Source organism: Anolis sagrei, chromosome 1 (assembly GCF_037176765.1).
Source record: "Anolis sagrei isolate rAnoSag1 chromosome 1, rAnoSag1.mat, whole genome shotgun sequence".
Classification (NCBI taxonomy): Eukaryota; Metazoa; Chordata; class Lepidosauria; order Squamata; family Dactyloidae; genus Anolis; species Anolis sagrei.
In genome coordinates, this window is record NC_090021.1 from 261,049,826 (window position 1) to 261,076,310 (window position 26,485).

At 39.2% G+C, this 26,485-nt stretch overlaps 1 long non-coding RNA gene across 1 annotated transcript in view; it reads right to left on the reverse strand.

The window, feature by feature from the left end:
* The window catches only part of LOC137095811 (uncharacterized), a 49,843-nt gene extending 45,257 nt beyond the window's left edge, over window positions 1–4,586 (reverse strand). Inside the window, exons 1-2 of the long non-coding RNA XR_010908937.1 lie at window positions 4,495–4,586; window positions 2,060–2,152 (exon numbers count right to left, since the gene is read on the reverse strand). This is a non-coding gene — a long non-coding RNA (uncharacterized lncRNA). The remainder of the gene's footprint in view (window positions 1–2,059; window positions 2,153–4,494) is intronic.
* Between the last annotated feature and the right edge of the window lie 21,899 nt (window positions 4,587–26,485).

The window sequence follows — 26,485 nt, forward strand, 5'->3', positions numbered from 1 at the left end:
GTGAGAAGATAGAGACTACTGGATGGCATATGTTTTGTATCAGAAACTAGAGCTGATGTGATGTATGCAATGCCATTTTCTGAATCAGCACCTCATATAACCAAACTGAACCTAAAGTTGATCAAAAACTGATTTGTAACAATTTTTGTACTAATTTTGGAGAGTGGTCCCTGTTCAAAAAAAGGTTGGGAACCACTGCCTTAGCTCAATGCTGGGATCCCCCAAAATTTGGCAATAGTAAAAGATTCCTGAATGCCATCTAGTGGCTATTTTAGATATTGATGTTAATTAATTAATTAATTAACTAAGGGCATTTATATCCCATCCTATCTCACCTCCGCAGAGGAACTCAGGGTGGCTAACAACCGGTACAGCACAGTGTCCTCAATAAGGAAAGCATAAATATACACAATATAATAAAAAGTAGAAAAAATAAAAACATTAAACACAACACTGAATTCTGTTGTGCAGTGTTTACAGAAGACATTTCAGCTATATTTTATAAAAAGGAAAACCGACTTATTTAGCAGATGCTACATGCTGATTTATTATCAGCAAATATTTGATTTTTGTAACTTTTTATGTATCTATATACTTGGGGTCATGTAAACATTTCTTGGGCTGAAAATGGTTTAAGAAACCTGAACTAGACCATGGACTTGGGAGAGTAGTAAGAGTTAAACTTTAATAAAATATTATTACTCCTGCTTTTTGATTTGATCTTATTTCTGTTGCTTATTTATTTGACCAGGATCAGAAGCTTTTTAATAAGTTTAAAAATATATACTTTAACATAATCAGAATCTAGTGTGTGTCTGTGCAGTCAAGACAGATGAAAGTGAACACATCCATTATTCATTGCTTAGGAAAACATATTAAGTAGCACACTTAATATTAAAATTAGATATTGGTCTAGGATGATGAAACAAACCAAGTTCTGCACATTTATTTATTTATTTATTTATTTATTTATTTATTTATTTACTGTCCTTGTATACCGCCGTTTCTCAGCCTAATTGGCGACTCAACGCGGTTTACAACAAAATATACAGATACACATGAGTGTATCTGTGCCCAGTGATGTGGAGCAGAACATTTTCCACTACCACACTTACAGTATTGGAGAATCCCTGGGGTTTTTTTTTAATGCTAGTAACATAATAAATAGATACTGGGCAATTTAATATTTAAAAATTACTGTTCAATTTTAATAGCCAAGGCTACACAATAAACTGATGCATTTTCTGTGCACACTTGCATGCAATTTGAGGTCTTGAAATGAGGGGAAGATACCTATTTCCATACACTCACTGAAAGGCTGATAAATTTGCACTCCACCAGCCAACCTTAATTGAAACCTGACTTGTAGCCTAGCTACTGTTTTGTGTCTCACAGACTTATCTTCCATATGCATTCCACCCATTTGGCATAGCAGCCATATCCCATCCAGCCCATCCATTGTCATGAGTTAAGCCGGACAACTCACTTTGTGACACACATGGTAGGTTTTTACTGAATAGTTAATTTAAATAGTGACTGGTATGGTCTATCAACAATGCACAGAACTCACTGCTACTTTGCTGTGAAAATTCTTCATAGATAAAATAATTGTAACTATTCATTAACAAGTGGACTCTCAAAGATTTGAGCTTTGCTTCATGTTATTTTCTATTTGTGTGTGTGTGTGTGTGTGTGTGTGTGAGAGAGAGAGAGAGAGAGAGAGAGATTAAGGACTTCGTTTACCTCTGTTGACACTTTGCAACAAAGAGCAATATAGAAAGGAAAATAAATAACAACATAAATTAAAAACACTCACAATAAACTACTTCTATTACCACTACAGGCCTGTTCCTTTCCTACTGTGATCTTGTTTGGAGACCCATATTGCCATATAATCCAGATTATCACATCAGATAATTCACATTATCCTCTTTGAACTTTGAACTATGAGTCTACATTGCCATATATTCCAGTTCAAAGCTGATAATCTGGATTTTATATGGCAGTGTAGAAGAGGTCTTAATGAAGTTAAAAAGCAATAGAGGTTGAAGGCAAATACCTGTTCTTTATCTGTTGGATTTTGGAGACGTGAGAATATCATACAAGCAACTGTTGAAGGTTCATTGTTGGAAATGTTTCCACATTTTCTTCACTGAAAATGAAAAAAAAGCTATTTTTCTTTCCTATAAAATTGCTATTGTTATTATTATGTTTATTTATACCCCACTTTTTCCCCACAAGATTAGGGAGCATGATTGTTTGAGTATTTTAAATCCAAACCAGTTCAACCAGTTTCTACTTACCCTGCCTGCTTCCTTTACCAAAATATTTTTTAAGTGAGAGGGTGATTTTTGTCCAGTAGATAGTGTCATTTGATGACTGTGAGATTTTTGACTTGTGGTTCCTAAACCAAAAGCTCCACACCATCCTGTGATGTAATATCTAACTCAGTGTTTGCTCTGTTCACACAGATGTTGGGATTTTGCTTGAAAAACATTTCAGTCTGACATTGTTCTTTGTTTGGGGATGTTTTTCCCTCCTTGAGGTAATGATATTTAATGCTGGAGAGCCTAAAACTTTCAATAACTCCCCATACTTGCCACAGAAGTCAGGATTTCTTGAAGCAATCAAGTAATTTTTCCTGATTTTATGCAGTTTGCATTACATGTATATATGCTAACATTAAGGGGAAGGACTGTAATTAAATGGTACATCCTTTTTATATAGAAAGCCCCAAATTCAGTTTCAGATGTCTCCAAGTAAAACTGGAAAATACTTCTGACTGAAATCCTGGGATGCACTCTCCCCCAATGCAGAGCATACAGTGCTGAACTGGGGGCCCATTCTCACTATATAGGTATAGCATTGTAAACCCACTTTAACTATACTAATGTATCAATCTAGAAATTTAGAAAAAAAATCAACCTAAAAACTAGAGTCAACTTATTCATGGGTCAATGTAAGTAATGTATCCTAATTCTTATTAAAAAGGGAATCATCAATCCTTCTTTGAGTTGGTTGGTAAAAACAAGAGCTTAGGACCTCATCCCATGAGATAATTAAATTGTTTTGCCTTAAGCTTCGCCATACTCCATTTTGAAATTAAACAGAAGATTTTCCTACCTCATCACACCTAATCCTTCTCTCCACTTTAAGATTTAGCCATTTGATTAGCCATCACATGGTAAAGACTTGTTTTCCCCCACTGCCCCTCCCTCATTTTCTTTTTCTTTTAATTTAAAAATCTTCACTTTTTATAATCTCAGAAGTTCAACTTACAGCCCGAAAAACTCACAACAACATATATAGAGGGGTTATTCTTACATTGCAGAATGAGAACAGGAGGAAGGGGGGAAATGAAGCTTTATCTCTCTTATATATATATATCTCTGCTAGCCTTTTGATAGGCAAAACAAAAGGCTGTCAGCACAGCAGGGGTTTCAGAGAGGCAATTGAAAAAATAGTAGATAAGAGTTCAAAAGGACTTTTATGAGAAGGGAGATAATACAGGAAGAGGGGGGAATGTTGAAAGAGGGAGCTCAGAGACAAGTACAGGATTTGCATGTTTTGCTATGCTTTCCTCCTGAATGTTTTGCTATGCCTCCTCAGTCCTAAAATAGTAATGGCAGAATAAAGGAATCACTACTGCCCATCTCAGATCCTCCCTCCATAGGGACATCATCATTATATTTACAAATGGATGAGGGGGAATTCCCATCACATGTTGAATGGGCATATTTACACATCTCTATTCAGGGAATTGAAGGATAAGTCACTTGCCAACCAGCTTAAGAATCATCAGGGAAAACCCACACTTTAAAAATGGCAAGATAACTCTACCCCACATTTGAAGTTTTCATCATGTGAAGGCCATCATTGGTTGAAGTTTCATGATTTTATTGCATGTGATGAAGTCATTAGTCTGCTTCTGGGGAACCTAAAATAAGCACTACCCCCTCTAATTCTGCCTGCCATGGTGCTACTTCTGACCTTTTTTAATGCCGTGGTGGGGAAGGCAAGGACAGTGGCCCCACAAGGCAGCATTGGTGCTTTCCCCTCTCTGTGAAATGATCATTGGCTTATCCAAATCAAACTCCACAATTTTGGCACCAACACCTGCCCCTGACTTACACATGAGTCAACTTACATATGAGTTTATAAGGTGCCATTGTTCCATTTTATGGAATCCTGGGATTTAGTGTTTAGGGAGAGGCATTTACAATTCTCAGTCAGAGAGCTGTAGTGCCTTTTCAAACTACAGGCTTTAGCATTCCATAGGATGACACTCAATTTGACATCTATTAGATACTGAAAAAGTAGATATGTAACTACTATTCTTTGTCATATTTCACGTTTATGAGGCCAGCCCTCTACATTTGCAGCGATAGGGGGTAGGGATGCAGGGACCCTTCATAATTAATATATAGTAAGCTCCCCACACCAGCATGTACACTACAGACATTTTTCCCACTAATAGCTGGAGCGCATACCTACCTTTCTCTTGCCACTATGAGTCCCCAGCCACAATCTGAACCCTTTCACAATGGTGCTGGTCCACCCTCTCACCACATTAGTTCTGCTCTACTTTCTGCTATGTATCATCTAATTTCAAATGGATTGAAAGGATTGGCAAGGTTGGCAGAATTGCAGGAAAGGGATTTAAAAATCTGGCAGGCACTGTGGACAGAAAGAAATGGGACAGAAGGACTGATGCTGTTGGCCAGGCATTGGTGGAGAGGCATAGGGGCAATAGAAGAAGTGAGATGAGAAAGTCAAGCTAGGTAAGTAGAAGCTACAAACTTGTTAAAAATTTAGAAAGGTGAACCATGAATGTGGGGGACCAAGTGTACTGATTTTGCACTAAATGGAAAAATAAAATTGCATTGTTCTTGGGAGAAAACACACCCAAATTATTTTGTCCATTTTCTAGATGAAGTTGTGGTTCATTTTATTACCACCTGATAAATAAAAATGAATGAGAAGTCACAATTTGTATCATTTGGGGTTCGTGGGCTAGACTGAGGTTTAAGCCTCAGATGAATGGAGGTGTGAAGAAATGTGTTTATCTCTCACCCTTGACTCTTGACTCTTGGCAGTCTCCCCACAGCTCCACATAGGAATTGCATGGTCTCATGAGAGCATTCTGGCAAGAGTTCCAGGGGTGATAGGGAAGCTATACATGCCAGTGTTTGCTGTAGAAACTGCACTGAATGTAACAGCCCTACTTTAGAAGGATAACATAATTTTAGATATTTTAGATGTTATGAGCCTGAAAAGAACAAGCATAATCTTAGGAATTTAAGGCTGCAATCCTGTATAAATGTGCATTGGTATTGACCCCAGCGAATGCAATGGGAGTAAACATACATAGGATTCAGCTTTGCCACTGTTTGGAACAGCTGTGGATTTATGGGCTCCCACAATATGAGAAAATCGATATCCAGACCAATGTCTGAAAAGGAAACATGGGCAAATTGGTAATTTGCCTATGTGGAGAACCGTGCACTGTTTAGAGTTTGGAAAGTTGTTTTTAAAATGTAATTTGCTTTGTTACTGGATAACATTTTAAACAATATGATGATCCTTAGGCATTGGGTTTTCATGACATTACATGTTACATGTGATGAGAATAAATAATTTGTTCAATTACTTACTGGATTATTCTGCATACTTTCCCATTACTTTCCCATTCCTCCAAAGCCCCCTTAAGATTGATATTTGGCATTTGCCATCAAGTTGACTCTGCCTTTTGGTGACTCTATAAATGAGGGATCTTCAAGAGTCCTGCCATCGGTTGTCCTGCTCAGATTTTGCAGGCTTAGGACCTTGACTTATTTGGTCGAATCAGTTCACTTCAAATGCTGTGCCTACTTCTTTCCCTGTTGCCTTGCACTTTGCTGAGCATCACTGTCTTTTCCACTGAACCATGCAATCTCAGGTTAGTCCAAAGTATGGCAACCTCAGGCTCCTTCTACACTGCCATATAAAAACCAGGTTATCTGGTTACATAAGGACTGCAAGTACAAAGATTTTGGAAGTCACTTTTTAAAAGATTATAGCTCCCAGAATCCTCCAGCTAACAAGGTCAGTGTCTGGCTGGAGATTCTGGCAACTATACTGAAGAAAAACAACTCCTCCAAGATCCAGCAATATATTTCCTTCCACTATATCCTTGTCTCATGGGTAATTTGTATTCATTTATCTTCATATAAATTTATAAATATGAGGACTGTGTGTGATTTTTATTAGGGCCACTACATAGTGGGTGAAGGGTAAGACCTTCTCGTGCTAAAGGCACAATATGATTCCTTCTCCTGTCTGTGGCACCTTTTTGGAATAGGATTTACAGTTTTGGAAGTAGCCACAAGAGCTTTCAAAAGACTGAATGTCCACAAGCATTATGTCCTGTGGCCATTCCTCGTGGTCATTATATGTCCCACTGTACTAAAAGTAATTTAGGGGGTGTTGTAAATGATGTGATCTAGCTACCTGAAAAACAACAACAAAAAATTTTATGCTGTAGTATTGCCGAAGGCTTTCATGGCTGGAATCACTGGGTTGTTGTAGGTTTTTCAGGCTGTATGGCGATGTTTTAGAAGCATTCTTTCCTGATGTTTCGCCTGCATCTGTGGCAAGCATCCTCAGAGGTTGTGAGGTTTGTCGGAAACTTGGAAAATTGGGTTTATATATCTGTAGAAAGTCCAGGGTGGGAGAATGAATTCTAGGTGTGAATGTTTCAATTGACCACATTGATTAGCATTTGATGGCCTAACAGTTTTTAGGTGTGGCTTGTTACTGCCTGGAAAATTCCTTTGTTGAGTGGTGATTAGGTGTTCCTGATTGTTTCTTGTCTGGAGTTCCCCCGTGTTTGAGTTTTGTTTTATATTTACTGTTATAATTTTAGAGGGTTTTTTTTAGCACTGGTAGCCAGATATTGTTCATTTTCATGGTTTCTTTCTTTCTGTTGAAATTGCCCACATGCTTGTGGATTTCAATAGCTTCTCTGTGTAGCCTGACATAGTAGTTGTTAGAGTGGTCCAGCATTTCTGTGTTCTCAAATAATATGCTATGTCCAGGTTGGTTCATCAGGTGCTTTGCTGTGGCTGACCTTTCTGGTTAAAGTAGTTTACAGTGCCTTTCTTTTCCTTGATTTGTGTTTGGGCGCTGCGTTTGGTGGTCCCTATGTAGACTTGTCCAGACCACAGCTTCATGGTATACAGTAGACTCCTGCAGAAGTGAGAGGATCCCTTTTTGCTGAATGTAGCATTTATTGGATTTTCTTATTGGGTCTGTAGATAGTTTGTATGTTGTGTTTCCTCATCAGCTTCCCTATGCAGTCAGTGGTTCCATACATCAAGGCTGATAAATACACCTTTCCTCAACTATTTATTGATGCCATTGTTGTTGTTAAGTGCCTTTAAGTCATTTCCAACTTATGGTACCCATCAGGCAGCCCTTTAATGGAGTTCAGGGCAGAGGTTGCCTTTGCCTTCCACTGAGGCTGAGAAAGTGTGACTTTTATCCTGTATTTAACTATGGATCCAATGAAGGCTTGTGCTGTACATCTTGCTAGGTTATAATTGCTGTGGCAGTAACAAGATGGATGAAAGGAGAGCATGATGAGTACATCAGGTTGTACCATTTGGATTGCCTTTTAAAATGTTGCCAAAATGAACTATTTATTTGCTTTTTTTAAGAAATGGGAAAGTAAAGAACTTTTAAAAAGTAATTAGTTAAAATAACTAACCATTCAATTTGAATAGCTGGCAGTATTTTCTTGTTTGAGCAATCTTCACAATGAATGAAATATGCATGACCAAATGTACACCTTTAAGTAAGTACATGAATGCCCTCCAGTGGTGAAAATGAGAGAAATTCTCCTTTTTTGTCTCTCATCTCCCCCATCTACATATGCTGTCTAGAGATTAATAAGACCAGCTGTTTGATGTATAGATGCTGAAAGACTTCTTTCTAATTTTGATTGCTGTCATTGGCTACAGTCCAAAGGCTGTGTTTTGACTTGCATTTCTTGCAGCTGAAGTGTTCACAGACAAAGGGAATTTTTCCTTGGCATAAGAAATATTCGTGAGAAGTTGGGGGAAAAACTGTTTTGCTTTTAAATCAGGGAGGGAAACTAACCAAGAAACAACATGCAAATAGCACTCAAAGATTTTAGTTAAAAGTATTTCTACAGCTGTTGGATTACTGTATTATACTTGAGAGATTATTAACCAAGTGCTGAGGTTGGGTTGGTACAGTGGGTTAGGAGATCATTCTCTCAGGACTTCATCATATGAGGCTAATAAATTGCAATGAAAACATGATAAGTATGCCTTTGGATGGAACCACCCACATGATATAATGTCTCCCCTATTTATTGGATAGTCTTTTTTCACTGGTGGGAAAATGCTATCAATGAATCTAATATTGCTGTTCTTCTGTCACCTTCCTTGCACAATAATGTCCTTCCATTGCAGTCCCGATTTTGCAGAGTAGAGGAAGGTCTTGCAAAAATGTTAAAGTTGCACAACTAGTCAGTTTTGGCAACTAGGAGAGGGAAAAAACAGAGTGCGTGTCCTGGGTAGTTCAAGCAGAAGTAGGAAGTGAGGCTGTTTGGAAGATGGCTCATGGGAATTTGCATCAACAAAGTGACAGCAATTGTAGTGAAATGTGAAAGTGACCATTCAGTTTGCTTAAAAAATGTGATTGTGATAAGACAGCAGGCTGATGTGATACAGCCCGAAGACATGGAGTTGGGCAGATTAACATAATGTGTGAACCCCCAAATGTTATCACTCTGCAGCTCCTAATATTCCAGAGCATTGCCTATAGCACTATTATTCCATTTCAACTGCCATGGCAAAATCATATGGAATCCTGTGATTTGCTGTTTAGAGAGGGACATTTAGAATTTTTAGAGACCTCTAGTACTTCATCAGACTTCAAACTCAAGGATTCCATAGGATGCAGCCATGCCATCTAAAGTAGAATAGACTGTATTTATTCAAATCTAATGCTCACCTTTTTTTGGTTAAATTACCTTCCCAAAATTAGGGCGTGCATTAGATTAACGTAATATGGTAATGTAGTACTGAGCCCAAGCCAAAGGGAAAGCTACTTCAGGAGCACCTGAGCTTCTGTTAGAAGGATATCATCTCTAATTTAATTGTCATGGCTCAATGCTATGTGATGCTGGGATTAATAGTTTGGTGATGCATTAGCATTCTTTGATCCCAAACTACAGCCCTCATGACCCCATAGTATTGAACAAGGCAGTTAGAGTGGTATTGTACCACTCATGACCCCATAGTATTGAACAAGGCAGTTAGAGTTAAAGAAAAAAGACTCCGGGGAATGTGGAATGCGGAAGAACTTCGGTGTCGTTGATGGACGATGAAAAGCAGCAGCTCCCCCGGCGGCCAGAAAAAAGTTAAATAGCCTTGGTGTATTTGTCTGTTAAATGTTGTTTGTCAAACTGGCATTGAATGTTTGCCATATATGTGTTTACTGTAATCCGCCCTGAGTCCCCTGCGGGGTGAGAAGGGCGGAATATAAGAACTGTAAATAAATAATAAATAAATTTCTCTTAACTCCAGCTATGATGAAAGAGTGTAAATGAAGAGGGAAGGAAGGAAGCAGAGACAGGATAGTGGCTGAATTCATCTTGTTAGTGTAGGTCTCTTTGTCTTTCTAAATGACTTCTGACATAGCAAATAAGAGATATATTGTTTTGATGTCTTTATATAAGTTTGACTTGTCCTTTGAAAAAGAACAAAGAAACATTAATAAGATACCAGATTCCCTGTGCTCCTTCCTCCAAAGAAAGAAAAAAACCAAGTGTTGCTGCCATTTGTTCCTCCTCCTCCTCCTCCTTCCCTTTCCAAATTTGCTACTCCTTCCACAATATATCTTAAATTATTAGCTATATAATATAGCTTTATATCTGGGAGGCCTAAGCCACCCTTTTTGTGGTCTATACCATTTATTTTTGTGTATTCTGGATTTTTTATTTATGTTACAATACAAATTCAACATTTTTGCCAATTTTTAAAACTCTAATTCAGAATTTTTTATTAATGTAATCCTAACAAACCATAATACTTTTATCTTACTTCTTAATTAAGTTAAATTGTTTTCCTCTAACTTCTCTAATTCCTTGGAGATATTTAATCCTAAATACTTAACTCCCTAATCCTTATTTCATATTTCCCTCTTCTTTTATTTTTTCTTCTTCATTCTGTGGAACACCCTCCCCACATACATCAGACAGGCGCCCTCCCTCATGTCCTTTCGAAAAAGCCTTAAGACATGGCTGTTCGAGAGGACATTTAACTAAGTGCTAAACACAAAGCTATATGGTAATGAGAACTGGAATGGAACAAGGAATATGAGACTGGCTACGATTCTACTAAGAGACGAAGCGGATTTTTAGTGTAGTTTGTAAATTGTTGTGTTGTTATATGTCATTGAAACTGCCTTTTGTAATTGTCTGTTATGTGTACTGTACACCGCCATGAGTCGCCCTTATGGGCTGAGAATGGCGGTTAATAAGTGCATCAAATAAATAAATAAATAAATAATTCTCATAACTGAATAATAACATTTCTGATTTGTTCCAATTAATTTGTAAACCAGTTGTTATACCAAATTCTACTAAGTGAGCTTCTATTTTTCCCCATTGTTCTATTGGGTTTTAAATCGTTAAAAGTGTATCGTTTGCAAATAGGTTAATTTTGTATTTCCTTTACTTTCTATTCCTCTTATGTGTGTATATCTTCTAATTGTGTTGGCTAAAATTTCTATTACTATTGCGAATAATACTGGTTAAAGGGAACATCCTTGCCTAGTGCCTTGAGTTAATCTTATTTTCTCTGTTGAGCCATAATTTACCAATACTGAAGCATAATTTTCTGAATATAACTTATTAATTAATTCTCTGAATCTCTCCCCAAAACCAAATTTCTATAAATTAGTTTTAAGGCAGGCCATTATATGCTATCAAAGGCTTTAAATATATCTAGGGTTATTTTTTCATGTCAGGAGCGACTTGAGAAACTGCAAGTCACTTCTGGTGTGAGAGAATTGGCCATCTGGAAGGACTTTGCCCAGGGGATGCCAAGATGTTTTTGATGTTTTACTATCCTTGTGGGAGGCTTCTCTCATGTCCTCGCATGGGGAGCCAGAGCTGACAGAGGGAGCTCATTTACGCTCTCCCTGGATTTGAACCTGCAACCTGTCGGTTTTCAGTCCTGCCGATACAGGGGTTTAACCCACTGCGCCACCGGGGATTCCTATCTAGGGCTAATACCCCTCCTTTTATATTACTTAATTATATGAATTATATTTAGTACTCAGCCCATAAATTTGGCATTTGGCTTCCTGCAATAAATCTACATTGATCTTTATTGATATATTTATATATGAACTTATTCATTCTTTTTGCCATTATTGCATCTTGGTTTATCAGTGATAAATTTTTGCATCTTGGTTTATCAGTGATATGGGTCTATATGGACCAGGATCCATAGGATCAATAGATTGTTCCCATGGTGAAGGGATCTTTTCTTCTTTTATTATTTTGTTGTATAATTCTTTCAATTTTGGTACTAATCATGTTTTAAACTTATAATATTTTGCTCCTAGACTGCCTATTCCCACAGTTTTCCCCACTTTTAAATTGTCTATGATCTCCAGGGTAACCCTAATAATAATAATAATAATAATAATAATAATAATAATAATAATTCTTACTTGCCTTTCATTGTGGCTCAAGGTGGGTTACTCTGGTGGAAATCGTTGCTGTCTCCACAGTAAGTGCAGGAACAGATCTCGATGAATAAGGGGTTGTACTGTACATCTGTACAACATTTATGTGGAACCTTTGAAGGAATCCTTCTCTATTCCAACAAAATGTGGGGATACAAGAATAAAAATGGGTTTAGATGTCTCTTGTGTGTGAGTATAGTAGTTAAAAAATGATTATACTTCATGTGTTCCTAAAAATATGTTTAATCCCAGAACATATATATTTAAAAGTGTCAAATATTATGTGTGTGGGTTTGGTTGCGGGTTTTGTTCATTTGTTTTTGTTTCACTGCAGCAAAAGGATATGACTGTTCTTTGGGAACTTGTGAAATTTTCTTTACTCCAGTGGTGGTAGGCCCCAGTTTCCAAGTGTAAAATCATGTCCCAAATGGTAACAGATTTCAGTCTGCTGTGTCACAAACATCCCTTTCCTCTTTGCAATAGTGTACGTCTTTGCCTGAATGTCAGGGCTGAATTATAATTGCACAGATCCATTCTTGTCTCAAAGAGCACATGGCACTGTAAGTGTATTCACAGGGTGATCAATGGGCCGTGCATTAATTAGAATGAGGAGGGTGGACTCTCTGGATGTAAACACAGCTGTTCTTTTCTGGGTATGAATGCAATCAGTGACTGAACAAACTTGCAGGCAAATAGACTACACTCATTGTTTCCGTGCTGCCTTAATTTGACTTGACAGCAAATCATCTGGAGTGTGAGCCAAGGTCAATATTGCCAAGCTTCCTGGAAAGCAACACCAAGGATGGCTTTCTCAGTCTGCTTTTCCCCAGGATGGGCCTTCATCACCTTGTGCACAGGAGTCTCCACATGAACCAGACTTGGTGGCATATTTTACTCCCTAGTGGCTCTTAAGGCCAGCAAGTTTTCAAATGACGACCATTGTGTGCAATCTTTTTTCCAATTAAAATACCTCTTCCTGTAGTGTTTTCCTGGCACCCTATGTTAGTAAATACCTAGTTTAGATTGCGGCCTAATCACAACATCATCTTGTCACAGCTGAGGTCCTTGGCAGCTGGAATATTTAAAAATATCATCCCCTTTGGAGTACACTCTGAAGCTAAACACATTTTGCTTTCGGCAAAGGCAGCGTGTGTATGTGTGTGACTTTTTTGGATACATGGGCCAGCCAGTCCAAACCCTTGCCATGCAGGAATACTTAACCAAGGCATTCCAGACAGACAGTTATCTAGGTTCTGTTTAAAAATCTCTAATGATATTCCAAGGCAACATATTCCACTGTTATCATTAGGAAGCTCTGCCTAACATTTTGATGGAACCTCTTTTTTCTGTAGTTGCACCCATCGCTCAATGTCCTGGGTCATGTCTATATAAGCCAGATAAAATGGACTCATCTTGTAACTGCTGTGAGCAGTCCACGCAATGAATGGCTGGTTTTGCAGTAGAAATGAGGCTTCTAATTGTTAATTTGGCAGAAGGGGAACCACAATTCACTCTTGAGTGTCCTGGAAAATCTGGAATGAACCCAGTGTTTTGAAGTATGGACAGCTGGGTTGGACTGCTCTGATCTTGTGTCCATATGTCAAACATACCCACCCTTTTGTTGCCAGCTGGAAGCAACTCCAGAGCAGAATCTTGCTGGCCGCAAGGCTGGACAAAGTTGCCACACAAGGCTCTGCTGGGGAACTGTTTTTGGTAGGCGAAACAGAAGCAATGGCCCCAAATGCAGTGCTGTGCTGCATTTGGGGAAGCTCCAGAGCACAATACTCCAGATTATTTCAGTAGGTGTAGCTGCAACCTGAGTCTTTGGATTTTATTCCAATCTTTGGGCACAAGTATTGCTGGAAGGGGAAACCGTGTACTCGATGCTCTTCATGGTACATGGAGCATCCACAATATTTTTAGTTAGGGTTTTTCTCCTGAACAGCTTGTGAGCACAAAGGTGATGGCTATGAGACAGCATCTGGATATTCTGGGGAGTGAATTCCATTGAATATTCACAGGCATTTTGGTCATGCAAATAGTACCATTATTAATTTCACCAAAAATACAATGAGTCTTTTGATACCTGTCCAGAAAATATTAATGTGGTTTGTAGTTTGTCTGGGACATGTAAAGGCTGGAAGGCATAGCTGCTTGACAGAATGAAGGCATAAGAGCCCAGTGGCATAAATAGGCACTTAGCACAGCCTGGAATCATTCCCAAAATGGTGACAACCCTGGCACAAGAAACAACATGTTGGCGGCCTTCTGACACACTGAATGGTCTCTGTGTCGTCTAGCAAAGGTGTCAGAAACTTCCAATTAAGTGACATATTATATCACTGGAAATTATCCTCTACAGAATAATACTTTCCAGACTCAAATTATTTTTGTGGCTCCAGCTACAGAAAAGATGACAAACTGTACATGAATATCAAGGCCCCAAATAGTTTTCTTTAACCTATAGGATCTCAGCTCATATAATTTACTTCAACTTTAGTAGCTATTTGGTGGAAAAGGGGGAAAATGCCAGGACAAAAGCAGCATGAACTGGCGAGGCTGTATAATCAACAGATGTAACGTGTTTTTTTTGTTTTCAGAATAATAGCAGACATTATTGATAGCAGGCATTACTGATACCTATCAAATACACATACTGGAGCCACCCAGTCTGCAATTTGGCTACAGTATTCCCTCCTTTGTGATCTACTATGTCTCCAAATTTTATGCAGATTTGTCAAAAAATAATGTTTTGGCTTTGTGGTATAATGCCTACCTAGCTACAAATGCATAAGTAGGTAATATCGCCTAGTCTGACTCTTGCACAAACCTACTTTAAGAGACAGCAGCCAAACCGAGAGGTGGAGATCTGCTTTGCTCCTGATTGTAGTACAGAAGGATAATGTTTGTATCCCTTGCCCATCTGTGACAATTCCTAATCACACTGCAGATCTCTGGTGTGAGAGAGCTGGAAATGTCATCCTTCTGACCTCCATTACTTGACATAGCTACTAGCTGTTAAAAGGGGGAGGAGTGAGAGATTTAAAATTTTGAGAATCATGATGGTGATGATGATGATGATGATGCTCAGTGTGAGTTTCCATAGCTGAGCAGGGAATCGAACCCTCGTCTCCAGAATCATAGTCCAATGCTGAAACCAGCTCTCTCACTTACTTATATAGTATTAGTGACTATGGAACAGATACAGATCCATAACTCTATGAATCCATAAGTGCAATACTAGATGCCAGTTATAATTATTTCTAGTTTCCTGAAGCAAGCCAGTGCAGAAGGATGTGTAATCTGGATTTCCAAATATTGATATGAATTCTGGATTAGATTGGATTGCATCCAGATTTTTCTGAATCAAATTGACCAAAATCAAAATTCAGATTGTGAACTCAATTGCAACCCATCTGCCTAGTTCCAGTGGCAACAATAGTGCTGTTCACTTGAGTCATCAGCTTCTGCCAATGTGGTACTTTACTAGAATCCTGTTTGGTTTAAAATGAGTTGTGCAAAATGGAAACTACTTAACAGCAGGGCTGTTGGATAATGTTTTGCTTTCCTTCCATATTATATCAAAGTAATATTATAGGTATAAAAGCCCAGTTTTTCACAGGAGCTGGTAATTCTACTCATTCAAATTACTCACTTGCCTATGATTAATGTAGATGATATCAGTCTGACTTCTTTGTGACACTATCCATTTACAAGTGACAACACTGTTAAATATTGACTTTCCAGGCTTTGGTTTAACATCTTGTTCTTCTCACAAAGCTCAAACATTGTTAGGTGGGGTAGAAGGGTAAATTCTGTTGACTTTCTAGCTAAAGATCCATGTTTTTAAAGTGCAACAGTCAACATTTCTTTGTGTGTGCAAATATCTCCATTTGTTGACATAGTGTTAGTCTAGGCAGCAGTGAGGAAAATGGTGGCTGGTGTTGACACAGTTTCATTTGCATGAAAAGTGCCAATCTACAGGGATAATATTTAACATGAACAATCCACCATGGCTGAGTGAAAAGACAGAAGAGCAAATGGAGCCAAGTTTAAAAATGGGATAATCACAACATGATGTGTGTGTGTGTTCTATTTTTGTATTCAGAAATTAGAATAGGAGCCAACTTGTGTTCTGTGGGTGAGAGCCAATGTATAGTCAACACTCCATATTAGCATATTTAATTTTTGTAGGCTCGTTCTTCCCACCACTGAGCTGAGATTCATTGCTTCTCTATGGTCTAAATCTCCTTTCTTCTCCTTTCCTTCCCCAGTAGGATGTGACAGAAACAGGGACTCCTTCTGGGCTTGACAGTTCCTGGCTGACGGTGGGATACATGGAGCTGTGTGTATGGAGTGAGGCACACATGTAAGATCTTGACTCTGATGTGTCAGTCAAGCACCTGGCCCATGTAGCCTCCCATTCCCTCACACATTATTTCGGGAGTTTGTCTGATTTCTCTCTTTCAGCAGCATATATGACAAGTCTAAGCATTCAAGAATGAAGGAGATTATCTGGTTCTTGTACATGAGGCAGAGATTTCTCCCTGAAATTCATTGGCTAATCTTGTGAGTGTGCAAGAGAAATATGGGGTTGTAGTTTAACCTGTGTGAAAAATGGGGCAGATAAAACTCTTCCATAATTATAACTCATTTTGTGGGGTGGGTAGTAGACACTAAGTCTTATACCTAGAAAAAGGAACACCTGAGAGTCTTGGGAATTTTGGCCCTATCTTACTGATGTACTGGAGCTTAAGTGAACATGGAAGCAGCTCCCACCACAGAATGTTAATTTGAAAGGAGATTTGATGATTATGAAGATTCAGTTCTTGCCAGGAGAATTAAACAGTATTTGCAATCCAGTCTCACAGAGACAATCTCACACTCAGATAAACTGAGTACTCAGGAGAGGTCCTAGGAGGGATAGGGAAGGGGGCTAAAAGAATTTTAGTGTAAACAGTAAAAAAAGAAGGGAGGACATTTAGACAATGATGCTTGAGAAGTGCAAATTAGACAAGAAACAGACATTGATAGTGTACTAAGACATCTCACTGCATTTAAGATCAAGAGAACTGTATTTTATGCAATGGCAGCACTAGAAATGACATTTGGGAAAGGCATTGCAAATTTCTGGTGTATGATGTTATATTTTGGCATCATATACACAGTGAAATTTCCTTCCAGTGTTGTTTATACTTTTTAGGATGTTTTGCAATTGACATATTCAGCTCATAGTTTCATGCAAAATATCACATTCTTGGGTGGTGCCTAACTATTGTTTAGGGCCTTTAATATACCACATGATTCTCTGTGGAGTTATCTGCACAGTGGGCTAATAAGCCATCACAGTGGCAGATCTGCAATCTGTTGCACAGTGTCAATATTCAACAAAAGGGTGGTGTCATAGGGTAACAACAACCAGTTTAATTATGGTAATGTAATTTCTCAGCCAGTCTTTCATATTAATACTCCTACTCCAACCATATTGTCTGTACAATAATTCCAGACTTTTCAAACAAGTGTTCTTAGATCAACCTTAATTTCTATTCGTTTATTATTTCAGTAATCATTTGTATACAGAAAGGTTTCCTTCCTCTCTCTCCATCCCTATCGCATCTTACCTAATCTTACCTAATCTATCTGACCTCTCTTTCTTTTTCATTTAATATCCAGCTCTTCTACCAGCAAAGAAATTGATGTTCCTTTAAAGACGAAGTACACACTGAGTTTATATTGCCATATTATGGACATAAGGGTGCTAAATTGGCAGGGCATTTAAGAGAGTAGTATAATATTGTATGTCATTTGAAAACCACAGATCTTGCTTATACACACACACACACACACACATATTCTTTAAGTGGTCAAATAGGTGCGTGAATGTATTTGTGTGATATACATTAGTTTCTTGAAGGAAAGACTGTTAGCATGCAGCCCAATTTCATTGTCCCAGTGCAAAATATTTTCCTTGGCAGCTACTTAAATACAAAACAGATTTTATCCATGTTAAGCATTTGTACTTAATGGACAAACAACATTCTTTGCTGGCTATGTACAATTTCTCCATTAGCCCACTAGATGGAATCCCTTCCCTTTTTTCACTCAAAGACTTTGTATTCAGACAGGCTTATGGCAACCAACTGGAACCAACTGGAACCTGACTGAGGGGATTTAATGAGATGTATTGTCGAAGGCTTTCATGGCCTGAATAACTGGGTTGTTCTAGGTTTTTCTTGCTTTATGGCCATGCTCTAGAAGCATTCTCCCTTGACATTTTGCCTGCCTCTGTGGCAAGCATTCCTGAGGCGAAACATCAGTATAGAATGCTTCTAGAACATGGCCATACAGCATGAAAAACCTATAACAACCCTTTTAATAAGATGTAAGTAAGTATTCTGAATACCTGCATAAAAGCTTGAATATTACATTCTCTCTCTCTTTCTCTCAATACTTGGCTGGGATTCCTCTTACATTTCTAGGAAAGCCAGTGAGGCTCCTGCTTTCTTCTGACATGATACACTGTGTTGACTGGATTGCCCTTTACCGATATCATTTTAAACTGTACCTTTAAGGCAAGTGCTTCCCTCTTTCCAGGGGTGCCTCCACACAAACACTCACAATTGAAACAGCTCAATGTCCAAACAATTGAAACGCATTGTGACTCAAGTTTGCCATCTCCCAAGAAGAAAGCAAATTGAAGACAGAACAAAGAAATGGTTAGGTTATAAGAGTGCCAAGAAGAGTCATCATAAGTAGACAGGGTATGGATTTCCTGAATGTGACACTTGCTAGCAGGATTACTAACAAATCCAACCTCAGGATCCCAATGCATCAAGCATAACAAGTGGCAACAATTCCAGAAATAAATTTATTAAAGAAAGAGACATCATGACAAAAAAGAAGAAATAAGAACCAGGCAAGTCCATTGAACGGCAATGAGGACAACCCCAGGCCAGCCAGCATGCAGCATTCTCCCAATCTCAGCCTGCATCGAGGTTCAGCATTAGGTTGAGATGTAAAGATTCTTCTGTCTTACTCAAGCCAAGAGGCATTCCCCTTGTCTATTCAGAGAATAAGAATTTCTGGATCTTAACTGAGGTCTTTAATGGCTTTTCTTTCTCTTCTGTAGCTGGAGGGAAGTTTTGCTTTCTCAGGATCCTTACTGTTACCCTCTAACTTCTGCTGCTTCTTTCCACAGGGGACGATCGACCACTGATTCAACATTGGCAATGGGATTATGCTGGTGGTAACAGCAAAATCGTCTCCTTTTGCTAAGATGGATTCTTCATCACCTGAGAGTTGTCTATTGGTCAGATTGATTATGTTCTGCGCTGTATCCAGTTTGGGTAAGCTTTGCAAACAGCAAGGCTGGGGCCCTGGCCTGGCAGGAGGGCAAGTCAAGAAAGCTTTAGAGGGCTGAGGCTGTGGACCTGCTTGAGGCAGGGGTATGATCTTTGGTGAGCTCCATGGCTCTGCACTCAGAGGCACCCTGATGTCCTGAGGCAACTTGGGCAGGAAGGATTGTCACCTAGTAATTTCTGCCTCTCCCACCTCAGCCAGCTGGCATGCACACCCAGGACAGAGCTCCTTTTTATTGATAGAATGGGGCTATGGGGTTGGTGAGTTTCGGTTTTTCTCATTGTGCTCTTCCTTCGAGAAAATCCCCTTCTGCTTTTTCTCAACAATGGAGGGCAAGAGCCCATGGGGATGCCTTGGGAGGTCGGGGGGCTCCTGCCATTGTTGTCTGCAGATCTCCTTTTCCTGCCACTGGAGTTGGACCTTTGTCCTAAGAATTTCAGCTTTATGGGGAGCTAGGTCCCACAAGGGGCACTTCTGCCTCCTTGGTTGTTGTTGCCAGTGCTGATTGAGGGCCACTGGCCAGGAGATGGGGGCTTCTTCTGAATCAAGGCCCCTTAAATTAATGATCTGAATAGAAGCAGGCTAGTATTCTCCATGCCAAATACTTCCATGGCAAAAAAACAAAAACAAAAAAAAACACAACAAACACCCCACCCCCCCCCCCAGCCAAAAAATAAATAATAAGAAGCAAATAGTGCAAACAAAATAAATGGAATAAAAATAATGCATGCTGTATTTCAGAAACAAAACAAAATAATGAATATTCAAAACTCTAATAAATACTACTACCTTTACTTAAAAAGACAAACTTGATAATAAGAACAAACAAGAAACACTACCAATAAATATATTCAAAAATACAACACATTCAATAAAAACAAATAACAGTATAAAAAGATACAAGCCAATTATAAAAAATACTACTACTACTACTAATAACAAATACTATTACTACAAGAAAAAGCAAACCAATAAACAAGAATCAAATACAAATACCAGGAAATACAAGAGAAGTGGCAAAGGGCAGGGCAGAGCAGAGAAGCAATGAGGTAGAGGCTGAGAGTGGAAGGAGGCAAGAGAAAGCACTGAAGGGGCTGAGAGGCAGCAACAGTTCAGTCGCTTGGGGAGACGTTCTGATATCAGAGGCATCCTTGTGACATCAGAGGAAGGAAGAGGAGAGGGAGGGGCTCCTGAGAAGGAGGAATTGTGACATCAGAGTGGGAGGGGGTCTTTGGAGAGGGGTGGCCCTGGGGACATAACTGTGGAAATGGAGAAGAATGGGGCGCCCATGCTGGGAGGCTTCTTAAGAGGGAGGCTGTCATCTTTGCCTTCCTCTGAATCTGAGAGTGGGACTTTGCCCTGGTGGCTTCCAATGGTAGAATGTCACATCCCAGACCTTTTTTAGTTTCCAAAATTGAATGTTTGTAACTATTCAATAAGCCCATAGCTGCATCACCCCCCCCCCCCCCCCGCCAAAAGGATACAGATAGAAGCACAGGACCAGTACGGCTCCCTCATCCAGAAATCTAAAGTGGTCCAAAATTCAAAATGGTACATGTTGCCGGCTGAGAGAGTGGCACCTTTGCTTTCTTGGGGTTCACAAACTTTGTTTTTTGGGTGTTTTCTTGGGCGGCTTTATTCTGAGGGCATTTGTTTTTGCTTCCCTCTGGGGCTGAGAGAGTATGACTTGTCCAAGGCCACCCTGTGGGTTTTCATGTTTACCTGGACTCCCCTTTCTTATTCTTTGACTCCATTGCTCCAGTTCAAAAGAAATCCTAGAGTATCTTCAAAGGATACAAAAAGTCATTCTGAGAAAAAGTGGAGATGAAAATGTCTTGATAAAATATTTTCTTTATGATATTATTATTCCTGACACTGAATAGCTCTGATCTTGGGGTGACAAGTTGCTCTCCTTGACCGAGATTGTTCTGGTGAGGTCCTTTCAGAGACTTGATCCATTTGAAACTCTCACCCAAGTGTTTCTGAGTTTTTTTTTAAGAAGCATAAAAACCTTATTTGGAAAGACAATGATTCTGTTTCCATTCCCTGAAGATTTGCATAGGTTTCCACACCTGGCACTTCATAAAGCCTCTTTTACCCTCCACATAGTAAAGAGAGGCAGCCTTTTAAGGTTTTCTGAGATATTGGAGAAATTGTCAAATTAGCAGCAGCATCATCATCATGTTATCAATGTATTTGATATATCTTGTCTGGAGTATCTTTAAAGGTAGGTTGACGTGAGTCAGTTCCTTCTCAAATTCCAGGCAAAACTTAACGTTTGGTTCACCTGCTCCATTTTTCTCCTTCTAGAGTCAAGTGGGCAAATTGTGTTCACCCAGACCCTTGCCTCTTTGCAGAAAAATCGAGTTGACATTCAATGCAAAACTTCTTCTTACATCAATGGTTACAGTCGATATCAGGACAAAAACCCAAGCTACTGATTTATAGCACTAGCTATTGGGAGAACTAGGAATCTCCTCAGGCTTTTGGAAGCGTGATCCTTTTGGAGATTAATTGGCATTCACACACGTCTCTCTCAACACTATGTGTAAATATCATAACCTTTGAAAAAACATCTTAACTTTTTGTAAAGTATGATCTTCCTGAGAAGAGTCTTCGTTAAAAGATTTACTTAGAAACTTCACGTATTTAACATACAGGTACGTTGCTTATTGGTTTCATGTTAACTGAATAATACTTAAACTGTACTATACTGTACTATATATCTGCTGCAAACAGACTCCTATATTAGCTGAGCATCTCACTGCAGCAAACTGATTATATTCCTGCTCTAACTGACCTCAAACCTCAACGGACTTCTGACTCAAACTGACTCAAGCCTCAACTGATTTAACTGACTCCACTGACTTCTGATTCAAGCGCATTCCAAAGTGGAGTCTCGCTCTGAACATCCCATGATCAGAGTCACATGGTCTGTAGTCCCTCCCACAACCTCTAACGACAAAGTTAAGGGAAAATGCACACCAATATACATACATTACAGTAAGGCATCACAATTATATAGAATTACAGAGTTGGAAGAGACCTCGTGGGCCATCCAGTCCAACCCCCTGACAAGAAGTAGGAAAACCGCAAGCACTCCCGACAGATGGCCATCCAGCCTCTGTGTAAAAGCTTCCACAGAAGTAGCCTCCACCACATTCCGGAGCAGAGAGTTCCACTGCTGAACAGCTCTCACAGTCAGGAAGTTTTCCTCGTGTTCAGGTGGAATCTCCTTTCTTGTAGTTTGAAGCCATTCTTCACATCCTAGTCTCCAGGGCAGCAGAAAACAAAGTCTGCTCCCTTCTTCTAATGATTTCTCTTCAAATATTTATACATGGCTATCATGTCTCCTCTCAGCCTTCTCTTCTTCAGGCTAAACATGCTCAGCTCTTTAAGCCGCACCTCATAGGGCTTGTTCTCCTGACCCTTGATCATTTTAGTCGCTCTTCTCTGGACACATTCTAGCTTGTCAATATCTCCCTTAAATTGCGGTGCCCAGAATTAGACACAGTATTCCCAACCCATCTAGCTCCTGCACTTTAGCATGATCCCTTTCTAGCACTTCTATCACTTTTAATAGTCTAAGGGCATTCGCCTCCTAGCCCAGCCCTCCAACTGTCGCACTTTCCCCTGGCACTACGTAGGAATCATTGCACTTAGTAATTATGAGCCAATGGGATTTTGGCCTGCATAAAGTCCCTTCACGGAGATGGAGGCGGGGTATAAAAATAAAGTTATTGTATTATATTATTATTATTCCAGGTGTGGTATATACATAACAAATAACTAGTATAGGGGGCTTGTAGAAAGTTGCTATTTCCAACACTAGCAACTGTTTTGGAGGGACTCCATATCGCTGCAGTGGCTGTGGCACTGACTATACATACACTATCAATGGTGTGTGTTCTGAGGATGAAGGGGAATATTACTCTGGCCAAGGCTACACACCTCTACACAGTGATACACTTCAGCACAAAAAGCAGATCTAAAACATCTGTTTTTTTTTATTACTGGTAGTGCCAGCCTCCGTGGTCTCTTAATATGCAAAGTAAGCTTGGAGGCATACTCTCTGCCACTGTGCCATAAATTTCAATATTTACATTGTTCCTAATGGTAACCCATAGAATTGTAAATACTGAACAGGATACTAGCCAATTGTGTTTTAATAATATCATTAGTTACATTGTATATTTTTATATTCTAACCTTTTGTTTTTATTTGTACATTTTGTATAACTTCTAGGCTGAGCAAAGAGATGGAATATAAATCAGACAGACCCCCCCCCCAAAAAAAGAAAAAAAAAGAAAAAGAGATAGATGTTACAGGATCAGATAAATCAACCTCGGTTTTCTAAAAGACCCCAGCAATTTGATTGACAAATTGAATTGGGGGAGGGGGGTCATTAAAGCTATTGTGTAGTATTTGGAGAAAAAGTCCTGCTGCAATCTATATAAATAAAAATGTAATGTTGGTTTTTGGGATTAACGTAATTCAAAACCCACTGGACAAATTGACACCAAATTTGGACACAAGACACCTATCAGGCCAATGAGTGACCATCACTCACATAAACACTGAAAAACACAGTGGAAAATACTTAAAAAGCAAAAAAAACCCCAAAATTACATTGCAATGCCAATGCATGCACAAAACTAAACACACATATACACAAATATATACACACACATATATACACACAAAACACATATACACAGTCTGGGCCACAGCAACGTGGGCAGGGGATGACTAGTCTACATAAATAAAAATGTAATGTTGGTTTGTGGGATTAACATAATTCAAAAACCACTGGACAAAATGACACCAAATTTGGACACAATACACCTATCAGGCCAACGAGTGACCATCACTCATAAAAACACTGAAAAACACAGTGGAAAGGATGTTAAAAGCTAAAAAAGCAAAAAGATACTACAGTACATGCACAAAGATGACTCGCCCTGGCAAACAAAACACACAATAGCATATCCACACTCTCATTTGGACTACAGCTCCCAGCATCCCCTAGACCAGGCCCTTTAAGAGAAGAGGATGATCCAAATGCACTGCTTCTGAGATGCAAGCTTTCTCATCCTTGGATTTTTTGAGAGCATCCCAATCCCTGCATATTTCCAATTTCCTATTCCTGGACTACAACTCTCAGCAATCCTCCAGATAGACAGATTAGATAGAGATAGGTAGATAGGTACATATATTGACCAGGACGACTGCTGGGAGTTACAGTCCAAGAATAGGTAGAGAAGGAAGAAAGGGGAAAAAGAGGAAGAGAAAGAAAGGGGGGGAAGAAGGGAAGAGGAAGAGAAGGAAGGAAGGAGAGAAGGAAAGAAAAAAAAAGGGAAGGAGAGAAAGGAGAGAAAGAGGGAGGAAAAGTTGGCCACAGCAATGCTTGGCGAGTACAGCTAGTGTTGTTACTAAAACCCACTGGGAAAGAGCATCAGTAGATGACCGGATTCTTGTAAAAGGAGAGGCACTGCACAAAACATCCTCTTAAAACTTTCTGCCAGAATGACCCTTTATGTAGCTTCATAGTTTTCCAATTAGACAAATAGAAATCTTATCTCAAAAGCATATATCTGAAACCTTTTGACGATTACTTCTGAATAACTCGCTTCTTCCGCTGTTATCTTCAATCTTGCATCTGTGCAGGACATTGCTCTAGTGAGAAATGGGTTTGGCAAGCAGGCAAGAATCCAATCGGCTAATTGGTTCCAATCTGGATTTTATTAATGCATGAACACATGAAACAAAATAGTTCTCAGAATTCTCCAGAGTTAAAAGGAGAAAATGTTTTCCAGAATGAAGTGGCTGTATCAGACGGAAGGATTTTGATGGAAAGCACCCGCATAGTAAACATAAGAATCTGGACTCAAAGTTAAATGAGTAAGACCATTGGATTTCAGGTTTAATACACAACCATCTGAAATGTTCAACTTCTTGGACAGAAAAGAAAGGAAGCATTAAAGGATCAAGTAGCAATTAAAAGCCAGTGTTGACAAAATGTCACATCAGCTTCTGCTGTATTACATCAGACTCTCATGTGGTGCCAAAATTCAAAGCAGGAAGAGAAAGGCACTATTTAATATTTCTCAGAAACTAGCCTACATTCTCAGTCTAGGTTCTAATACAACTCCTGCCTGCCAATTCAACTTGATGAACCAGGAAGGGGGGGGGATGTATACTGAAGATTACCTATAGAAGATTTTGTCACTGGACTGGCTTACTACAGCAATGAGAGATCTTTTTCTTTTTGGCTCACCATTTGAGAAACTTCCCAGTGGCTGCATACCAGCAGAGGGTGTTGTTACTCTAAACACAGAGACATGTATACATGTAACACATCATTCCTACACAGATGCTAATCCTCCCAGACAGAATTTATCTACATGATTCACACATGTACATATCATCTTGCTAGTTCTTCTCTTCAGATAATGCATGCAGATCAGCAGCATGGGACAAATTTTCCATGAAAGAGTTTCTCACAGCGGTAACCAGGAGAGAAACACTTTTCTCCAATAAGTAGCTGATTGAAGATTAAAGAACAGCATTTCTTTTTATAGAACATATGTAAGCCATGTTCAGAGACCTCTTGCCTGAAGAACTGGGCAAAAACATTTCAACTAAATAAATTATTGAGACTAATTGGAGAAGTGTAGCACTGGTACTTGGGGGATAGCAATTGACTTTCAGCTTCATATTGAATAAGGCTGAGTGAAAATGCTCTCCTACTGTCAACACAACCATTAAACTTATCAGTGGTAAAAGTTCAAAGAAGAAGGTTTCATCTACTTTTTTTAGTGTGAAAAAGGTACCACTTATAAATGCCCCACTTCATTTTTATATCCTACAATATCACTTACGATGCCAAGAGAACCTCTTTTGCTCAACCAAATTCAACCCCCACAAAAACCGAGACAACAGTGAAGAATGTTGGGAATTATAGTTCAACAGTACTTGAAGGGCACAATCTTGACTTGAAAGTGTGAAGATCTAATCCAGCATTTCTCAACCTGGGGGTCACGAGGGGGGTGTTAGAGGGGTCGCCAAAGACCATCAGAAAACACAGTATTTTCTGTTGGTTATGGGGGTTCTGTGTGGGAGGTTTGGCTCAATTCTATCGTTGGTGGGGTTCAGAATGGTCTTTGATTGTAGGTTAACTATAAATCCCAGCAACTACAACTCCCAAATGACAAAATTAACGCCCCCCCCCCCATCTCCACCAGTATTCAAATTTGGCCATATTGGGTATTTGTGCCAAATTTCATCCTGTGAATGAAAATACATCCTGCATATCAGATATTTACATTACAATTCATAACAGTAGCAAAATTACAATTGT